At 38.2% G+C, this 20,471-nt stretch overlaps 1 long non-coding RNA gene across 1 annotated transcript; it reads left to right on the top strand.

Annotated features, from left to right (window-relative positions):
- The first annotated feature begins 279 nt into the window (after positions 1-279).
- On the top strand, positions 280-16,827 carry LOC135209060 (uncharacterized). Its single transcript, XR_010313289.1, has 3 exons — positions 280-437; positions 13,582-13,674; positions 15,786-16,827. It is a non-coding gene; the product is annotated as an uncharacterized LOC135209060 (long non-coding RNA).
- Positions 16,828-20,471: the final 3,644 nt, after the last annotated feature.

Raw genomic sequence — 20,471 nt, 5'->3', positions numbered from 1 at the left:
AATACGTGTAGCTGTCTATCTAACTGTACCATGAATTACAAACGGCTGAGATTGTTGACGATTTTGTTTCCAAGCATTTTTTTTTTTTTATCTTCCGTTCAAATTCATAATTGCATACGATACCTGCCCTAAGAGCACTTTATCTCTGGGGTCAGCGTTACCAAAGCCATTCACGTTAAATACACAAGTAGTGTTAGTATTGTTTCCCACAAACCGCGAGCTTACCTGCCAGCCAGTGTACAGCTGATAGTTGAACTCTGACTTACCTGAGTTACCTCATAGCTCGCTCCACGGCTTGTTTTCTTCATAGGAAGTGCTACTCGAAACACTGGTTTTTGGAAATTAATCGTTTCTGGATTTTGAATATCAATCCCTGCACGTAAGGGACGGGTGTTAACTGGTGGTTCATTAGCGACCTAGTTTACTTTCAACCTTTGGTAAGGAAACTGTGATTTTTATTATATACGGAATTCCTGTTATTCCAGTACCTCATGACCAGCACGTGTACATTATAAGCATTTATAGGTATTATCGGTTTTGTGTTAGTCAGTTGAAGGGATGACTTTTTTTTTTGTATTAGGATTTCTACGCTAGTGGACCCTTCAGTGATGTGCATGCACATGTGGCTTCTTTAATCCTATGCAGTATGCGTTACATTGGTGAAAAAAAGGCTGTCAGATAATTGTTCTAAATACTGTAAAGTCGTCGCTAGGCCGTATGCGGGCTCTTGAATCGTGCATTTGTATGCACTATTGGTAATTATTGGTAGCCGGTTTAAATTTGTTGTATGACTCGGGACAATGGTTAGCGCTATTTCTGAAGAAACAGCCTTTATGTAACGACTTTGTCAGTGGTAGTTACCTTCACTTTACAGTGTCATATAAAGTTTAAAATTTTTAAATAATCTAAACTCTATAGTTTATTCAAATGCACATAAGTGGTATTAGACCAAATGTATGTGTAGGGTACTTTAAGAACCAGCAATTTCTGCGTTTAACTAGACACGTACTTGACATAGGTTTTGAGATATATTTGTTAATGTATTCCTGAATGTTTTGGCAGACACCCAGTGACACAGGCTGTGACAAATTACGTATAAAAAGACGCCCAACTTTAATTACACTGAAGGTGTAAAATGTAAAGTTAATCCTGAACTACCGGTATGTTATTAGCCTACGGTGGAACTGGACATTTAGGCTATTCGTAAGATACGCTGAACAAGTAATTGGAATCATGGACTTTTAAATTAACAACGATGAAAGTTTATAGGTTAGTCAATATATTAAAGTACATTTTACAACTTTAATGCAATTGACGTTTCATTTATGAATACTGTCTTTTTCGTAATTTGTCGGGCTTAACACAGATTGACATTAATGAATAATAGGTTATGTGAATTGCTGACAGGTTTTCAGACCTTTTTTTTCACAACTGCCAGATAACTTGACAACTGAACGTTTGTTTACGCAAATGATCTGTTCTAGTAGTTCAGCCGTCTTAAGCTAGCAACAACACAACATTACTAGCAAAATTCGCCTCTTGTAAGTTATTATTAAACTATGTACTTCATGCATTAATAATGAGAATTCGAAATCGCTTAAAAGATAAGTTTCATTGCACTTATGAGCGATTATAATCCCGGTATTTCAGGGTATCCGAAGCGATAACCTATATGTAAACTTACGCTTATGTCTTACCCTGAAACTAGATTTAAAATTAACATATCGCGCCACAATTTATGTTCTTAGGGATCCGATGACTATAATACTTAAATGTTAATAAGCTTCCACTTGGCATGTACGTAGGTAGGTACTTTCAGCGGTACTGACCTCTTTGGGTTCAATTGCCTGATTGTCACTTATTTACATCGTCCTCCAACAAACTTGGTTTCCTTAGAACTTGACAGTGGTGCCCTGTATATAATGTTTGATTTCCACTATTCATTGTCAACTTCTGTTTTTCAAATTTAAAATTTTGTAGAAAATGATTTAAACTATTTCCTTAGAAAATTATCATAAAAATTTCCTTAATGTTCTAGTTTTGTCCATTTTAGTAAAAAATGAGAATAAAGAACTCTGCTTAGTGTATGAAATTGGTTCCAGCCGAGTTTGACTTGACGGAATTCGACATGTCACACTTTTTGTAGACTTGTTCGTTCAGACTGGCAGCAACGCCTCCACGAAATTTAGACGTACTCGAAACGTTTAGTATTTGTTGAAAGTAATAATTCCTGCCGTAACTTTATATTAATTTATGGCTAGTAATAGCATGAAAATAAGGCTAAAACTAGATTTGGCCACGTGTAGGCTTTCCGATAAAAAGCAAACAAAAGTCTGGTCATGACGTATTACACTTAACGCATTACTTCAATCCATATGCAGTACAATAATTGTTCTTTTTTTCGGTAACATTTACAAGATATTAGAGGAACATTCCAATGCTTAAAAAAAATCAGTTTAGGGGAAATAAAAGAAATTCGCGAAGTATTTAACTTTTTTATTTGCAATGATACATAGACTAAAAATTGTCAATGAATCATCCTACTAGAGTAACGCTCCATGACAAGTAAGGGTGAATTAACCAATTAAAAAAAATAAGCACGTGCTTAGGTCACCAAGGTAAGGAGGCACCACAAATTTTCCATAGCACATGGTGAAATACTACAAACGGTGCAGCTGAACCAGGATCCGCAAATAGGGGCCCCCAAGTTAAATGAAAATATTGGACTCGAGAGTCCAGACTTCCGCCAAGGATCATAATATCTTGGGGATTAACATAAAAGAAAAGCAGTGGAAATTTTGACTGGTGAAATACTATTGCAATTGATAATCCTGTAAAAAGCACTTCTCTTAGAGACTCGTCCATACTCACATACTTAACTCGCAGACAATTAAGATGCGGCGTAATTGGGGCAACAGTTGGAGAAACAAATTCAGGAAGTGTGGTTACTGGAAACATGTCTTGAGACTTGTCATAGCTGTCATCCGTATGTTAGGTGAACGTGGCTTGGCTTTTCGAGGAACAGAAGAAAGGTTTGGATCATTGCAAAATGGTTATTTTTGACGGATCCTGAACTCCTAAGCCACCAGCTTCATCCACTTGTCGAGATATGGAAATTCTGGCAAAGGAATCCTTTTTACCGGTCTAGAACCACCTGTGAGAAGCACATTCAACTAATGTCACAAAAGGTTAGTGTGCTCATGTTTGAAGAAAATCTTCTGGTTATTTTAGTTTTGTCAGTTGATTCCACACCAGATCTATCGGGTATCGATCAGTGAAGTGCTTTACTTAGGTTCTTAAAAAGATGGACAGCCTATTAAACGCTTAACCTTTCAGGATATGAAAAGCCATAGCGGCGAGGAAATGGCAAATCGGGTGTTGCAATACTCGCTTGTCGCTTGTAGCCGAAACTTTTCAAAATATAAGGGTCAGTCTTATGACAACACTTGCCAGCATGTCTGAGCATTATAAGGGGATGCAGCAAAAATTTTTTGAAAAGTTCCTACTATATGTTCCCTGTGCAGCTTTCACTAAATCTGGTATGCCGAAGTGCTGTTTACTTCTGTCAAGAGGCAGTTAATTTCCTCAAACTTTGTTTTTTTTCTAAAGCCTCAAGAAGCAGCCGGTAAGGAAAAAATTCTTAAAGGTTGCATTTGAAATGAAAGTCTTAAAATCCTCTGATACCAGATGGGAGACATATTCAGTGGCAACGGCAGCAATTTTGAAATCTTTAAAATTCTAGAAGCATTAGAATATATAAACGAAGACCAGTCACAAAGGGGAGATACTGGAGGCGAAGCAAATAATGTTACAAATTTAGGTTAGTACTAGAGTTAGAATTCGTTTTTTATATTGAATTTTTATGTGATTTTCCAGAATTTTTGCAGTAAGGATGTAAACTTAAAAACTTGCAGATCTGTATGTATCATATCATTAGATGACCAACTGTGCTCTTCACGAGATGAATTTGAAAGACAAGCAGCGGCTACAAAGGAAATTCTACCATATGTTGATGACAATGCGGCTACAACTCTCAAACGTATCAAAATGAAGGTACCGAATGACGGAGGTTTACCAGGACTGTATCTGAATATCACAGATATATTTCGCATCACCACCTGTTACACAATTGTTAAACTTCAATGGAGATAGATACAAAGAAATGGCAATTTTCTTTCTACGTGATGTACCACATCATGTCACTTCATCTACTAACATTGAAAAGTATTCTCAGTGCTGTCAAAAGCTGACTGATGCTTACCCAGAGAACTAAAACGGTAATTTCTTAGCTGGGCTTCAGTATTTTCATTCGTATGTGCGCCAAACGTTCAGTGCAACAAAAAATGTAAAAAGATTATCATACTTTTACTTTATTAAATAATTGTATTAGACAATATTTTGTCTGCATTTCAAATGTAGACTTTGGTTTATATATATTTTTAACATTAATGGTCAAAATTGCTCAGCTGAGCGTTCTCATTTTCTCAGCTGACGTATATAAGAAAATCCCATCGGAACAGTAAGGCAAAGACTTGGCAATTGAAAAAGGAGAAAACGGTTCAATAATAAGTTATACAAAAAATAAAAATTTTCCATATTTTGTAAGTTTTAAATTTGGATAAATATTTTATGGTTTTTATATTTTGAATTACATAAGGGTGGCTCCAAAATCTACTTGGCGCCCCACAGGGTCTTAATCCGGCCCTGATGGCAGCATTGAGTGCCGTCTGCGCTTACTACACTGTTAAATAGATGAGATGGTCTCAATATCAGTTTCCCAGCCTTTCGGAATACTCCCATGGAACTCATAACCCCAGCAGTGCCTGCTGACTTGGAGAAATTTGTTGTCAGGACTATTTAGGCCAATCTGTTAGACCCAACAGAGTAGTAAGTAACATTAGGACCTAATAGAGGAGCATTTCCAGCTAACATGAGCATGCGGAGTTGGAGCCCATTAGAGGAGCATGCTAAGGCCCTAGGGGAGAATTACGTAGTCAAGGGACCATTGGAAGATCACGTTGATTCAAGCCTTTCAAGGTCTCGTTAGAGCAGCACTTTGAGTTGAGGTTCCTCCAGAATAGCCCGTTGACAAGAAGCATGTAAAGTCGCCTGAGGTACCAACCGGTGGTAGGCTTGAAGTGTAAGGTATAGTTGACGTAAATTTCTCATTAGTTTGATTTATGAATGTTGATCGTACCTGGCAATTAAAATTTTCTTAGTATAAAGCAAATACTAAGATTGACAACAGACAGTACGTGATTAGCATTAGAGAACGAGGATTTGATGGGTTGGCTGAAGCTATGGACGTTGAAATTATAAGAACCGTTGCAGGAACTTATGTTAAAAAGCCCACTAAAACATATTGAGTTAAGACCCATTAGATCAACAAGTTGAGTTCATTGTTGGTTAGATAAAAATGTTGAAGAAAATATAAATTTTCAGTTAATCATTGCAACTTTATAGCATTTATGATATATAAAATTCCCTTAATGCTACAATAATTGCTTTTGTTTTCCGTAAAGATATCTTTGTTGTAATCACGGTGATTAAAGTGACACCTCTTTATTTCTAACTGCTTGTTGGAGAAACTTTTACTGCCTGAACTTCCTAACTCTAGTGGCAGCCTGTTTTTCTTCGCGGCTAGGAGGGTCGGAAGTGGCAGTTCAAGATTTTGAGTTCCATCGTGGACAACAGCGTTTGGAAGCCCAGAACATATTTTTTCTATACATATACTCTTCACTCGCAATGGAGCATTGCCTAATTCAAGCTGCAGTAGCCTCAAGCCATTGACTCCGAACAAAAACAAACGTCGAACGCCTGATAGTAAAACCGATGGACTTTGTTTTTTACATCAGTTCAAAGGATGGAAAATTTTGAGGTACTATGTCACTTTCATTGGCACCGTGACTTCGTGGCTTTAAAGTTTTTTAAACCCCCGAGATTCGTTAAACAGTCTCTTCCTTGCATTCACCCCTTATAAAAAATAAAGATCACCAATTCATTGAATATTCCAAGGAAAGCATAATTTTAAATTGTTCCTTAACGCTATAACCGTGTAAGATTTTTGTAGCATATGATTCGGCTCCCATGATATTTATATTTGAAATTATACTTTACTTATATTGTATAGGCCTGCAGCTGTACTTATATCGATTTTCTGCTGTTTTATTTAGGCTACTACAAATTTCCTCCTTTTTTTTCCGGAAAATATATTCTGCTATATTTACTTGCACGGATATTTGAATTATTCCAGCGTGACTAGCTTCTGCTTTCGTAATTTCCTTTCCTTAATACCGGATTGTCTTGTGTTTTCAAATTAATTCCCATATTTTCCATGGTTTTTTTAGTGAGTGGGACGGGATGGGCAGGACTGGGAGATCTGGTGCCAGCGGTCTTCCTTTCATTTCATGGACTCCAACCCAGTTAACAATCGAGCAGTTACTGATATAACTGCCCATAAAGACTCATTATTATTTAACTTAATTATAAATAAGTTTCGGATTTTAGTCCGCGTATTCATTCTCCTCCCTAGGAATTCTGTTCAAATGTTGATCTATAGACCGTTAAAGTTATGTTGCGTTAAAGGTCAATTTGAGCACTTCAGTTAAACGTAGTCGCCAGTCTTGAGTACCAATCTGTGGGATGCTTCCAGTACAGCGTGGAATGAGTTAGAATAACCAGTATAGATGACAGTTAATCAAGCATTCTCTTGGTATATGAATATTGACAAATAGGTAATGAAATATAAAATTTGAGAACACCCGTTAGAGGAGTGTTGAGTTAAATGCCAATAGAGAAACATGTTCCCTTAACCTTTGGTCACAAGTGTGACGCTGCTCTAGTAATAATAACATGAACAAGTGGTAGGAAGTGCAGTTTCTTCGAAAAACAATCGAGTGTGCCAGTTTAGATGACGTGAATCACTTTTCAATTAGTTAACTGTATGATTGTTTTACACAAAGCCAATTAATGTACTACATAGTGTCCTTTTGTTTTGTTAAAATGCCATTAAAGTTGTTATAGTTAGATTTTGACGTCCCGTTTGATAGAACGGGGTGCCCTCCTTCAATCCTCCACCGGAAATGTGACTCCACATGCACTGTAGTTTTATCGCAATCTTAAAAGTCTCTCTCTCTCCCATCCTCTCTCATCGTCTCTCTCTCTCTCCCCTCTCTCTCCCTCTCTCTCTCTCTCTCTCGTCTCTCTCTCTCGTCCTCACGTGATCAACGTGAACACTAAAATTTACCAAGCAGAAAAGATTCTTCAACAATTCCATTTCATTGTCCAAGTTTTTTGCCTCCCCCAACTAATACATCTATGGCTGTCTCCTATCTTGTCTTACTGTAATTTCTTCTTGCCACCTACCATCACCCAAAAAGTTTCAAGTTTTTTTTCTTCGTGAATTTGTTAAAATGCTTCTCTTATAAGAGTTCTGTGTTTCATTAACTTTTCTTATAGATTAACATTTTAAGTTTTTGACTCTTGTTATAGTTCGACCCAATACCATTGTGTGTGTGTGTGTGTGTGTGTGTGTGTGTGTGTGTGTGTGTGTGTGTGTGTTGTGTGTGTGTGTGTGTGCGTCCGGTTTCATAAAAAATAAGTGTCTAACTGGGGTATGGCTTTTTTTTTTTTTTTTTTTTTTTTGTTTTTTTTTTTTTTTTTTTTTTTTACAATGAAGAATGGAGTATGTTCTTGGCTCCCATCAACTTTTTATCTAGACTTTTATATATTATTTTTGATTCTTGGATGAACTGTGATAAATTAACAAAATCTTATTTGCAACAGAATAAATTTAAAGAAAATCTATAGCGAAGTATTTTTTAGCATCTAGCATGAAAAAATTTATGTACCCCGATAAGAAAATCTCTGGCTAAGTACTTTTTTTATATTGGGTATATATTTGCATTATTTTTTTCCCTGAATTTTAAGACAAGGTACCTCGCATGGGCAAAATATTGTAGGTTTGACGTTAGGGGAGAGTTGAACTTCTGGGGAAGGGCCAAAGTATCTCTTCTCAACATTTGCATTCTGCTTATTTATTTTATTTTTTATCTTACTAAGTATAGTAAGATTTATTTTGGGGGGTTTTACTTTTTGTCCCTGTGACGTTTATTTTTATTTTACTTGAAGTTATAGTAACGCATCGAAACTATCCAGAAGAATAGTAAATCATCGAAACCATCCAGCCTCTTTAGGTATACGAATCTGCTTTAAACTGGGCATTCTTCTTGATTCATCAGTTAAATGATGAATATGAGTTTTTCATCTGCATTCACCACCTACTAGATATTATGGCATATCGGAATGGATAATTTATGCATTTTCTACCAACGAGCTCACAAAAAAGGGAAGTCGGTGAAACGTTATAGGGCTTAATTCTGAAATAGGCGGTACTGCTTTTCTGCTAGTGAGTTCCCACCACCGCCACCTCCCCACAAGGGAAGAACCTTCGTTGAACAGTTTTGATGAACAAGTTTGGTAACAAACGCCTTTGCCTTGTATAACTACTTTTTGCTCGTCACCATTTGCCAAGTGGATTTTTTTTCTATAAAAGTCAGGTAAGAGACTTTTCGTGGCTATAATATATTTAGGCAATAGCTGGTTCTGACAATATCTGAGCCGGTCGAATCCCTGAGCGTAATGGGGTCCCCATTGACCGCCATTGCCTTCCCATAGTTGAATTAAATTTAATGTAGAATTTAGGCCGAAGGCTAATCGTTGGGACCTATGTGGTCATTCAGAGCAGAAATGGAAATTGATAGTAAAGGGTTTGAAATTAGGTGTAACAGGAGGAAAACCTCGCAGTTGCATTATGAATAAAAGTGTTTAGGAGAAGGTGGAAAGTAAGATGAAGAAAGAGAATATGAAAGGAGCACAATAAAAGCGGAACGAAAGTGGTGTAGGTAGGGGGCCGAAGGCACGTTTCAAAGAACCTTAAGTAATGCTTACAGTGCACCGCATGAGGTCCACTGACGGCACTATCCTCCCTACGGCTCCCAGTGGTACTTTTGAATTACTGATATTATCGTCAATGTTTATTTGCTGGCTAGCTTATACTACTGGTCTAAGAAATTCGTAATTTTAACGTCCTGTTCTTTCCATAATGCAGGGTGTAGAATGAGGCCAACAATGGGTGAAGAGACTTCGTTAATTGTTTTCTCTGCCACATTAGGAAAACGGCGCAGCACAAAAAGGAGCAAGGAAAAGGAAATTCGAGTAGAAGGTGAGGAGTAATAAAAATAAGAAAAATCTGTTCACGTGGCCGGATCGTATTTGGAGATACCTAGCGTTTTATCCGCTAGTACCAATTGTCTGAAAAGACGCATTAGCCGATATAGTCCCGGGGGCCAATGGTCCAAATTTCATTTTTCGTTCCAACCACTTTGTGTAAAGCTACTACATTATTATTTGAGTAGACTGACTCTAAGACACCATTTGAGGCCGGTAGTAGAATTGCAAGTGTGTGTTAGGTTACAAAAAATATTGACTTTACTTGTAAAGAATATGCTTATTGATTTCTCCAGCAATTTTGGCATACTTTCATGATTAAGTCAGTTGTTCCAACTCACATATGAATTAATTTATACCAAACGAACGCGGAGTAGGCTTACTATAAGATTAGTTAACTCAAAACCTTTGATTTAAACTTTGCTTTCCCTTATAGGGGTTTGAAATTCAAAGTTTCGTTGAAAGAAAAAAATTTTTTTTTTTTTTTAATTTTAAACGTTAGACATAACGTGCTTTATCTAATTCAATTATCATGATGTTATGAATAACTCAAAATCATTAAGAAAAGATTCTTTCTAGATTAAAGCTTATCCACTGTTTTTTTTATGTTTATGGGCCTTGTACTTTGACTACCATCAAATGCTGACCTTATTTCTTGCTGCCAAATGGAACAAATCTTCAAAACTTTTCTTCAGCTTTTGTGTTTGCCAAGCATGGAATTCTTTAATAAAATTCTCCTTAAGGCTTCTAACGTGAGTTTGAGCTCTCACTGTTCAAGTCCATGACTGTCCAGCAAGGTTTGCCGTGCATTCATTGTGCAGATTTAGTCCAAGCATCAAATAAGCCTGAATCTTCTTATTGCAGCCAAGTAGTTTTAAGCTGCATGGAAGCCTCCAAGGCGAATGACAATATCGGTGAGTGGCAATGGAGTTACCAACACAAGCTCTTTGGCTTTACAGTATAGCACTTGATCAAATGTAACTAATGTTGTTTTCTGGCCTAGTTTAAGAGCAATTCTTTTGCATCTTAGCAACACAGTGAAGATAGTGTCACATTCATGGGATGAGGGATAAACTATGCTACTGTTGTGTACATCGAGGCTGACACTTTTGATATTGACTGATTGAAGCCAGTCCAGAGTAAGTTCTTTCATTTATCTGTAATTTTTTGCTGAAGATTCTAAAATTCATTCATATCGATATATATAACCAAGTTGTAGCCAGTTATCATGGTTATTTTGATACCGAATACCCAAAAGAACTACAGGCAAATACAAAGGGGCTGCCAAACAGCGAAAAAAAGTACCTTATCTTGATGATGATTAAATAAATGGATGGATAAATTAGTAACAAATTGTTAGGTAAAAGAAAGACAAATAAGAAATATGACAGATAAGGAGAGAAGCGTTGAAAATCCCGATGACAAACAAAAGAGACTATTTCATCTGCCGCGCAATGTTTTTGTTTTCAACCGCGGAAGACCTATTAAGTAGCTGTTCGTTGAATCCCAAATTGTGAAGCCTTGCACACAGATAGAAGTCTACTACCGGTATAGAGTGACGGTAGAGTGATGTGCGAAGGTCCCCTCTAATTTTCTATGGAGTTTCAGCTTTACTCAAGTTGGTTGGAACCAACTCTGAAACTAGGCTACTTTTCATATCTTGGCCCCTGGACTAATAGATTGTTTTTTAGTAGCTGGAATAGCGGTAATATAGGTCCCACAATTTCACGTTACAAAAATTCATCCATCAAGAAGTCCTCGATAAAAAAAAAAAAAATCCATTTTTTGTTATACCACAGTGTGTGATGAATGTGCAAAAGTGTATTGCTTTCATTGCATAAATAAAAACACTGGCCCGAAACAAGACCCAAATGAAGAATTGTTATAAACCTATTAAAATTACGGAAAAGGTACAACGCCTATATAGTACTGGTTTTCCAGGAGGTGCTGTGAGGAAGCAAGAGACAGAAGATAAAACTTCTGTCTGAGTGGGAGTTTGGCAAAAAGTTAGAAGGATGAAAATGCTATGAAAAATGAGATAAAAAAGATATCTACGGTCATCATCAACCTGGAAATTATGGTTTAATAGAATAAATAGCGCAGATAAAAAAACTGGAACACAAATCCAGGAGAGAACTAGCAACACTAAGAGAAGAATTTAGGTCAACACAGCTAAAGATTAGAAGAAGAGGTAGTAGGAAATATAAACTGATAAAAAGAGCCCAGAAAGTAACCAATGGCACATCATAGTAGACCTAAAAACGCTAAAATCAAACGTAATGGATGATGTTGAAAACAAAGAATGCAAAACTGTGGAAAGGACCAACTAGAAGTGCACCCAACCCTGTTGAAGAAGGGAATGCTGAATAGCATAGCATTTAACTAAAGACAAGATCAACACAAGGAAAAGGAGGGAGGTAGGGAATTCATTGTTAATCAGGAGAAGCCTAAGTCCAAGATAAAGAAAACAAGCAGCTTGCAGGTTCTAAAAAAAACGGGAGAAACGCACAAAGTAGGATCAAAATATAAGGTTTTCAAAGAAGGTTGCTCCAAATATGGCAGGAACTGTACATAGTCACAGGACCAGGTACCAGAATAGGAAGGGAAAAAGGTACACAGAAATGATGAGACGCATAAAGTGACATAATGAATGAGATAGCAGAGAATGTAACACACAAGAAATTTAATAAGTCCCAAATATTTGTTGACCTAATGTTTCCACGAGCAGGAAAGAAGGAATAGACACTGCAATTGACTACTGCCATAGCCTAGAAACTGCTCAAGAAATTACTTTCATTACCAAGCAAAATAAGTCAGCAGTGCTCGTAATAGATAAAAGAGCAAAGAAAACTGATGCCCAAATACGAACAAAGATTAACTGTGGCCCAATACTTAGGCGGGAGTAAAAGAATACAAATACCTACGAGAATGTACACAAAGAATGGCTCGAAGGAAGCACGTATCAAAAGAGAAATCAAAAGGTCGAGAAAATTATGCTGGAGTGTTAAAGTAGCTAAGAAGGCACTAGAAGTTATACAAGATCTCCGAAACAGTCGTGGTACCAACATTATTTGCAACAAGAAACATGGATTAACATCACTGAAAACAACTACAAGAGCTAGAAAAATTGCAGTATAGATTCCCCAGAGGAATGTATGAACCCAAGGGCACACCGTATTGGGAATACAGTATTGCGGAATGAGATATGTATTTTCCCAGTAGCCTGCAGAGTAAAAAGTATAACAAATGTTGTTCAATAACATAACTCTGACAAGAAACGATTGAGATATTAGATGGTTTACTTACCTCCTATGAACAGGTGAAGACAGAGCACAGCAACCTTAAGCAGAGCATAGAAATTGAGGAACCAATGACATCGTAGGTCTAAAGTTACCCTAAAAACCAGGCTACTGCTAGAGTGGGGAATTCGCTTGCCATTGATTTACAGGCAGTCCCCGGGTTACGATGGGTTCAGCTTACGACGTTCCGAGGTTAAGGCGCTTATCAAGTATATTCATCGGAAATTATTTCCAGGGTTACGACGCCTACAACGCTCATCTTGCAGAAGAAATATGACACCAAAATACAAAATAATCAATATTTGAAGGTTTTTTTATGCAAAATGCAATGAGAATGCAGTTTACATAGTATTGAATGCACCCAAAGCATTAAAAGTAAGGTTTTCTTAGGATTTTTGGTGATGTTCCGGCTTACGACGATTTTCGGGTTACAAACTTGTCTGCACTTCAACAGTTTTTAATAGAAGAAAATTTTACAAGTTCTGCCCAGAACTAATTTATATGGACTACCAGATTTTTTGTTTTCCTTCAACCATTGCCATTTTGTTTTTCCAGCAATAATACACAGATAAAATATGTGCATAAAATGTCAGGGGATATCCCATTCATGGCCATGGTTTGTAATATCATACTCTGCCCACTACTTGGCGAACAACCTTGGTATTTCTTGGATAGGGTATCACCTGGCTCGTATAATTTGGCGCACTAAAAATACCTGCATGAATAAAGGCAATTCTGTTCCAACCCAGATTAATGTATTCAAGTATGTATACAATGCCTTCAAGCAGTGTCGTATGCTTTAGTGTTGGATCCAATTCTAATGAAGCCCCATTGGATAGGTGATAAAAAAAAAAAAAAATAGTACTATACTGGCCTTGTATTTACCTATTTTTCTGCATGATTTTACATAAACAGATATCAGAGACTGGTCAATAGTTTGATCTTAAAAATTTATCTTTTCCGGCGTTTGAAAAAGCATGGTTCCCAAATTGTAGTGCATCAGACTACACTGTTTATAAAATGTACCACAATATAAATATTTTTGTGGTTACAGGTACATGCTTTACCGTTTCGTATAGAATCTCGTCAGGACCTGGGGTTGCATCATTGAAAATTGCTAGAGCTGAAGCTAACACTATAATCAAAGGTAAGAATGTAAAATTCCTCTTTCTGCTGTAAATTCCAGGTAATTTCTGTTCTGCATATCTATGCTGGTGTATAGGGTCAACTTTTACTTGCTATGCCAAAAAAAACAAAAAAAAAATCAGCTTGGGTATTGCTCACTTCGGATACATCTGTCATGTAGATATTGACCATCCATGTTTATAGTAGATGGATGTGGTGCGTATTTACCAACTATTTGTCTTCCCTTCCCCCAAAACAGCATATGGTGGCATTCTACTGTTCACAGAGAAAACGGTAACCGTGAATTATATTTAGCTGCTTTGATTAAACTGTGTTGCTCTCTCTCTCTCTCTCTCTCTCTCTCTCTCTCCTCTCTCTCTCTCTCCGGTGTTAACGGCGCTGAGTCAGCCCTCGGAATAGTCTTGTGGTTGGGAATACTGAATTCCTGCTATATGAAATCGTCTACTCTCTCAAATTAGTGTGTGTTGCATTATAGCTCGCGTAATTACTTGAATTTCTTCCAGTTTACTTTTTCAAGCAACAATCATGATAACTTCTAAATAGGTGGCCTCTTAGTGATGTTGATGACAATTATTGCATGATCACTTTTATCTGAATCATCCACATAATGTTCTCCACCCGAAATTTGTTAAAGCAATTAAACCTTACGACTGAAACGTCAGTATTTGAAAAGTGTACCTGTCTGAATATGAAAATGTGTGGGCGCTCTCCTGTATTAGAGAGCCTCACATCTTCTCTTTCTATTATATTATATAAGATTGCCCCCTTTTGTTGGCTAGAATATCAACCCATAAAGGTTGTCCAGCTTTTCATCCGAGGGAAAAGAATGGTGGGGGGGGGGGGGGGGGGGGGGGGGGGGAGAGTTGGGGGGGGGGGGGGGGGGAAGGTGGGGGGTGGTGGGGGGGGGGGGGGGGGGGGGGGGGGGAGTGACCCCCATCATGCCATACCACATGAAAGCTTACAGTTTGGACAGAGGGCAAACGGTATGCCACGTACGTATTTCAGTTTGTATAACCATTGCCTGCAGAGGAGGACACAGAATATTATGAGATACTTGGGGAATATCAAGGCAGACATCGAGACTTGAACCATGACCAGCCATTTGTTGGTCGTAGGGAGTTCTATAACTTTATAACGCTTAATATTCCCTGGGCAAGGAGTGTTTAAAAAAATTTTCCTCTAGGCATATGAGGGAGTATTCACTAATTTTAGCTCCAAGGCCAATAGAGTACTCTATTGGCCTTTAACTCATCAAATTTAGCTCTCGGACCTTGGAAATTCCATTCAGATTGATTAGAGATTTATTTTATGAAAGACTGTGATGTCTTTGCATTACGATTTGATCCATGTCTTGACCTATGGATTGTGACCATTTTTCTTGCATTTAGAATTGTTTGTGGGTGCATTATGAGGAGCATGATGTTGAGACATCAATTTCAAGGGGCTTTAAACCATTCGAAAGTCTGACGACAATAATCTTTGGTTTTTTACTTGGGAGATATGGAGTCTTTTTGCAGTTATTAAAACTGAACCACGAAGGTTCGACATCTGCACATAACTCTACGCCAGGGGTGTCAAACTCGTGACCGGCGAGGTGCCAAGAGATTTTTCAACTAGAGTTACTATAACTGTTAGAACTGAGGAAATTTTAACTAAAGTTACTAAACTGTTAAAACGAGACATAATAAGTTTTACCTTTCATTCATATGACAATAATTTGTTTCATATAATTGCTGGCAATAAGGCTTTTATTGCAAATATTAATAAATGAGTCATAAGAAGTCTTAGATGGCCCTCGAGACCATAACCAAGTGCATAACTGGCCCTCGAAAAGGGATTTGAGGTTTGACCACCCTTCCAGTCTACGCTTCAAGCTTCGCCCAGATCAAGGGGGGGAGACTGCCTGAAAGTTTGGTTGCCATTTCCCGGGGAGGGTCCTGTTGTCAATTTTTCTTGTTGAGTTCGGTGATGAAGTAGTGGTGTTTTTTTTTTTTTTTTTTTTTTTTTTCCCACTGCATTGCATATCTTAAGGCTTTTCGTTTTTTAGCGTATCCTAAACTTGAATGTATGGTGACATTTGTTGAGAGCTGTATTTTCTACTTTATATTGCAGGCAAATCTTGACACTGGATTTGACTCGTATTGCAGCTGATGCACCTGGCTTCAAATGAATAATCTCCAATGTTCAGCAAGTATCACATATTTTCATTTTTTTAATCTACAAATTGCAATTGGTGTAGTGGTGTCAAAACTTGAAACAATTGTAACATGGTTTCTGCTTGAATGGCTTTTCTTTATTTCAATATTTATATGGCAAGGTACATCAGGCACCTCAAAAATAAGGATACACTTCTGGGCTTTGTGTAAATTTCACACTTCTGCAAATTCATGAGAGATCTCTGTGGTTCTTGGTCCCCACTTATTTTTAGTGTATAAATGTGATTTGGTTGTTGGCCGGAAAATAAGATTGTTCATTCTGCCAATGATACAACACTTGGAGAAATGAAGCTGCCCCGAGTCTCAGTCGTGACTTGTTGCGGATCAATGAAATGTGTAGTCGGCGGGGTATGAGGCTGAACTCAAACACAATGAAAACGGTTGATTAGCAGATCTCGTACATTTTTTCCTACTAGTTTTCCCCCTCCAGGTGGATAGGACTCAGCTGAAAGAGTGAAGATAAACTATTCTAGGTGTAACTTTTGACTCGCAACTTACTTTTGAGAAACTTCTAATAAAAGTATCAGCAAATGTAGCACGAAAGTTAGAATTGCATGAAAGATCTCTTATAAAGTGACAAAATCAAAATCCAACCTGTTTAAGGTCACCTATCCTTCCTTTACTAGAATGCTGTTCTCCAGTACGAATGTCTGCTTCTGCCCCAGATTTTTCGTTTAGATAGTGTGTAGACTTGTTTCCTAACAGAGTTAACACTTAAGACTTGGACCATAAATGGATAGTCTCGTTTGTCAATTTTTTCACGTATTTTAAGTGATCTCTCGCATTCACAATTAATTCTTTATCCCCTTTTCCTGCAGAAAGCCACCAGATTTGCTGAACAACGCTACCAAGCTGTATTAATGTCCCTGAATTGTTGTAGAACTAATCGGTTCCACAGGTCCTTTATTCCTCGCACTGTTGGAATGTGAAATTCTCCCTAAGGATGTCATGTATAATTGGAACTTAAAATCTTCTGGCTAAGATGCAATGCATTACTCTAATACTATTTTTATTTTCATTTATTTTTTATCTACACCAATTTATTTTTTCTTTAAGCGAGATCTTTGCTTTCAGTATTTCCCTTTACCACCTCTTAATCTCCCTAATGAACACATATTCTTTGGAAGCTTGAATTTCAAATCAATGCCCACTGTGGGATTGTTCCATACGAATAAGGTTCATCTTCCGACATTTATATTCACTATGAGGATTACGCCATTCCCATAAAATTGGGTTTTGACATCTGTAATCATTTGTTTTTAAATTGCAGGTTACTAAAAATTTGTAGACGATTTAGAACGGAAGAAAACCATATTTTGTCCAAAAAGTGATATGTATATCATTGATCCTATTCCAGTCTCTTTCTGGTGAATTTTGTTCCATTTGAAAGTTATTGCATTATCCTATCCAGCTGTTACACACTTTGCCACACTGGACATTTAGGTTTCCTCGGAGTTAATCTCCTTGCAAGTTGCTTTCTTGATGCAGTCGCCAGGCCTGTAAACATCAAAGCCATTACGAACTGTTTCAAGTGTGTCATTAATGGCTATGCTGTGAATTTGATATAGTAATGTTGCAACTTGTCTTAAATGCTTCCCCATGTCACTGAAAATCATCCAAGCATTTCATTTTTCATTTATTAGGATTAATTCTCATTTCAACTTTGGTCCCATTATGTAGATTAATTCTCATTTCAACTTTGGTCCCATTATATTAGTCTCATACAGCAGCTCAAAATAGTTAAATGAATTTCCATGATGTGAAGAATCTGTTTTTCAGTGTTAGCTATAGTGCGTTTTCATATTTCTAGCTTTATTATTTTATCATTATCACAAGCATTGTGAATAAGCTCACTTTCATGGGTACAGTATTTGCTTCCTTATCTCATTATAGTCCAAAATTGCTTGTCCGTTATTTGTTTGTGATATCCCCTAAGAGGGAATTTAACCAACACTAGAGTGACTATGGTAAATGTAAACCAAAGTTTAGACGAAACAGAATATAATACAAGAATAAAATTATTCCTACCCTAATTGTATTAATGGTTTAATGCCACATGCAAGCTTGCCTACCATCATTGATGGATGAATAATTAATCACTTTTTCCTTTTGGTAGTGGATCTTCAATGAGCTTCACTGTAGGTTGTCTGAGAGCATATGAGGGTGTGAAAATCTTTCTCTCCTTTAGTGGTGACCGTAGTGGCGACCTAAAGTTAAGGCGGCATAGAAACGGCACTTGTTTTCTGCTGTCTTCTTCCAGATACAGGCAAAATGATTCCACATGGTCTTTCAACACAGACGAAATACAAAGTTCATAGTCAACACCAGCACATGCAAATTGTTCGTGCCAGCCAACCTGTACTAACGCCTCAATCCAACGCCCAGCATTCAACAGGTGCCCGCTACCAGCGCAGCGGTGCTGAATATATACAGGAAACAGACCATAAATTTATTTGGTGGGAAGCAGTACAACTGGGTCTTCAATGCAGAAGATATAAATATCCCACATTTAGGAGCAGGCTCCCTAAAAAGCTTGCAAAACACTGTTGAACGTAGTGAAATAGCAGCTGATCACACAACCAACCCCAGTTGCTCAGACTCCAGCACTAGAGATAAGTCTCCTCCTACCGTTCAGATGTCAAGCCCCAGAAAAACTCGCCCACACCAAACAAGCTTTCCAAGACATGGAACGAGCAGGAATATGCCAGTTTCCAGACCCTGGGCATCTCCCTCCACAAGGTACCATAACCTGACAGCACATGGCAACCCTGCATTAACTAACGGAGGCTCAATTTAGACAGTACCAGACAGGTAACCACTGCTTAACATCACCGACACCACAAACCCGATGGAGGACGCCAAAATATTTATGAAGACTGACCCGCTGAGGGGATACTTCTAAGTCCTGGTCGGAAAGGACAGAGAAAAAAAAAGTCCATGATCACCACCTTCAGCACTTAATCTTCAACTAAGCTGCTTCAGCCTTCGGAACTCTGGTGCGACATGCCAACAGCTAATGACGAAATCTTGGGCAACCTAACCCTCTGCATAGTCTGTTGTTGATATTCTCATACATATTCAGCCCCAACATCATACAACTCAAGAGATGTAAAGTGGGTCCTGCAAATACTCAAAGAAAATGGATTTATAATCCAAAAGGAAAAATGGGAATGGGCAAAACCATGAGTAAAACTCCTGGCTTGCCAAATAAATATGTCCCAAAGGGGTCAAGCCCCTCCTGATGAAGGTACAAGCAATCGCCTTCCCAACACCAAAAACAATCAAAGCAGTCCAAGTATTCACAGGAATGATTAAGTACTACTATTACTACAGTTTCATACCCAACCTTGATGAAATTATGGCCCCAATATACATGATTGCTTGAAAGGAAAACCTAGTTTATGTTGGTAGGAAAAAACAAAATAAAGCCTTCATACTAGCCAAAAAAGCAATCTCCTCTGCTGCCACACTAATCTTTCCTTTACCCCATAGGTCCTTCACCTTAACCACGGAAGAGAGTAGCATAGTGATGGGCGTGGTACTCGAACAAGACACAGAAGACAGCCATCGCCCACTGGCTTTCATCAGCAAGAAATTATTGCCAGCAGAACAAAAATAACCCACACTCAAATAGAGTTACTGGCACTCAACAGAGCCATCTGCCACAGGCTAGAAGGACAACTATTTGTGGTACAGACAGACCACCAACCGTTCGTAAAAGCCTTCATCAAAAGGGGAGACCGGTGGTCGGCACTCAGCAGAGTCACCTGTCGTCGATAGCCAAACACACTTGCACCATCAGAAAACTAAAAAGGCTCTTCCAAAAACGTGGCAGATGCCCTTTCCTGAAACTCTAGCAACACCATCCAGATAAGGATATATATCATATCCTGAAATAGCATCGGCTCAGAAGAATGACTAGGACGTTCAGTGCAAGAACCTTGCCTTTATAAGGAGTGACCTATCCATCAACAACGGAGAGACTATCATCGTCTGCGAGTTGAGTACTGGATGTTACCCATACCTACTGTTAGGGTTGAGAAAGCCTTCAAATCTCACCCACAACCTGCCCCATCCATTTGGCAGATCAACCAACCAAACTCTGTTGGAGTGGTACATCTAGTGGGGGAATGAAGGCAGACATCAAAAAGTAGGCAACAGAATGCTTCCCTTACCAACTTGCCAAAATTCAAAAGTAACGAGGCACACAGAAACTGGGATAGTGTTCCAGACAACACTGCAATGACTGGCCCATCCACGTCAACATCGTGGAATACCTGATGGCCAGAAGCAATACCAGTAAGGCAGTAGACAGCAGAATTGTGCGACAGTACTAATAGACTGGATCAGTAGGCAGGGAGTACCGCAATTCATAACAAGAAACAGGGGCCAACTAAACCTCCGCCTTATGGAGCTCCCTCGGGACAAAACTCCCTCGCACAACAGCATACAACCTAAAAGCAAAAGGCATGGAGGAGCAACTGCACCACTTCCTCCAATCGGCACTCTCCACCAGATGTCAAGGTGGGAGTTGGAAAAAGGAATTTCCGTGGGTCTTGCTGGGACTTGAAACAGCCTGGAA

The sequence above is a fragment of the Macrobrachium nipponense genome, chromosome 37, assembly GCF_015104395.2.
Source record: "Macrobrachium nipponense isolate FS-2020 chromosome 37, ASM1510439v2, whole genome shotgun sequence".
NCBI classification, from domain to species: domain Eukaryota; kingdom Metazoa; phylum Arthropoda; class Malacostraca; order Decapoda; family Palaemonidae; genus Macrobrachium; species Macrobrachium nipponense.
This window is presented reverse-complemented; position numbering and strand designations above follow the sequence as displayed.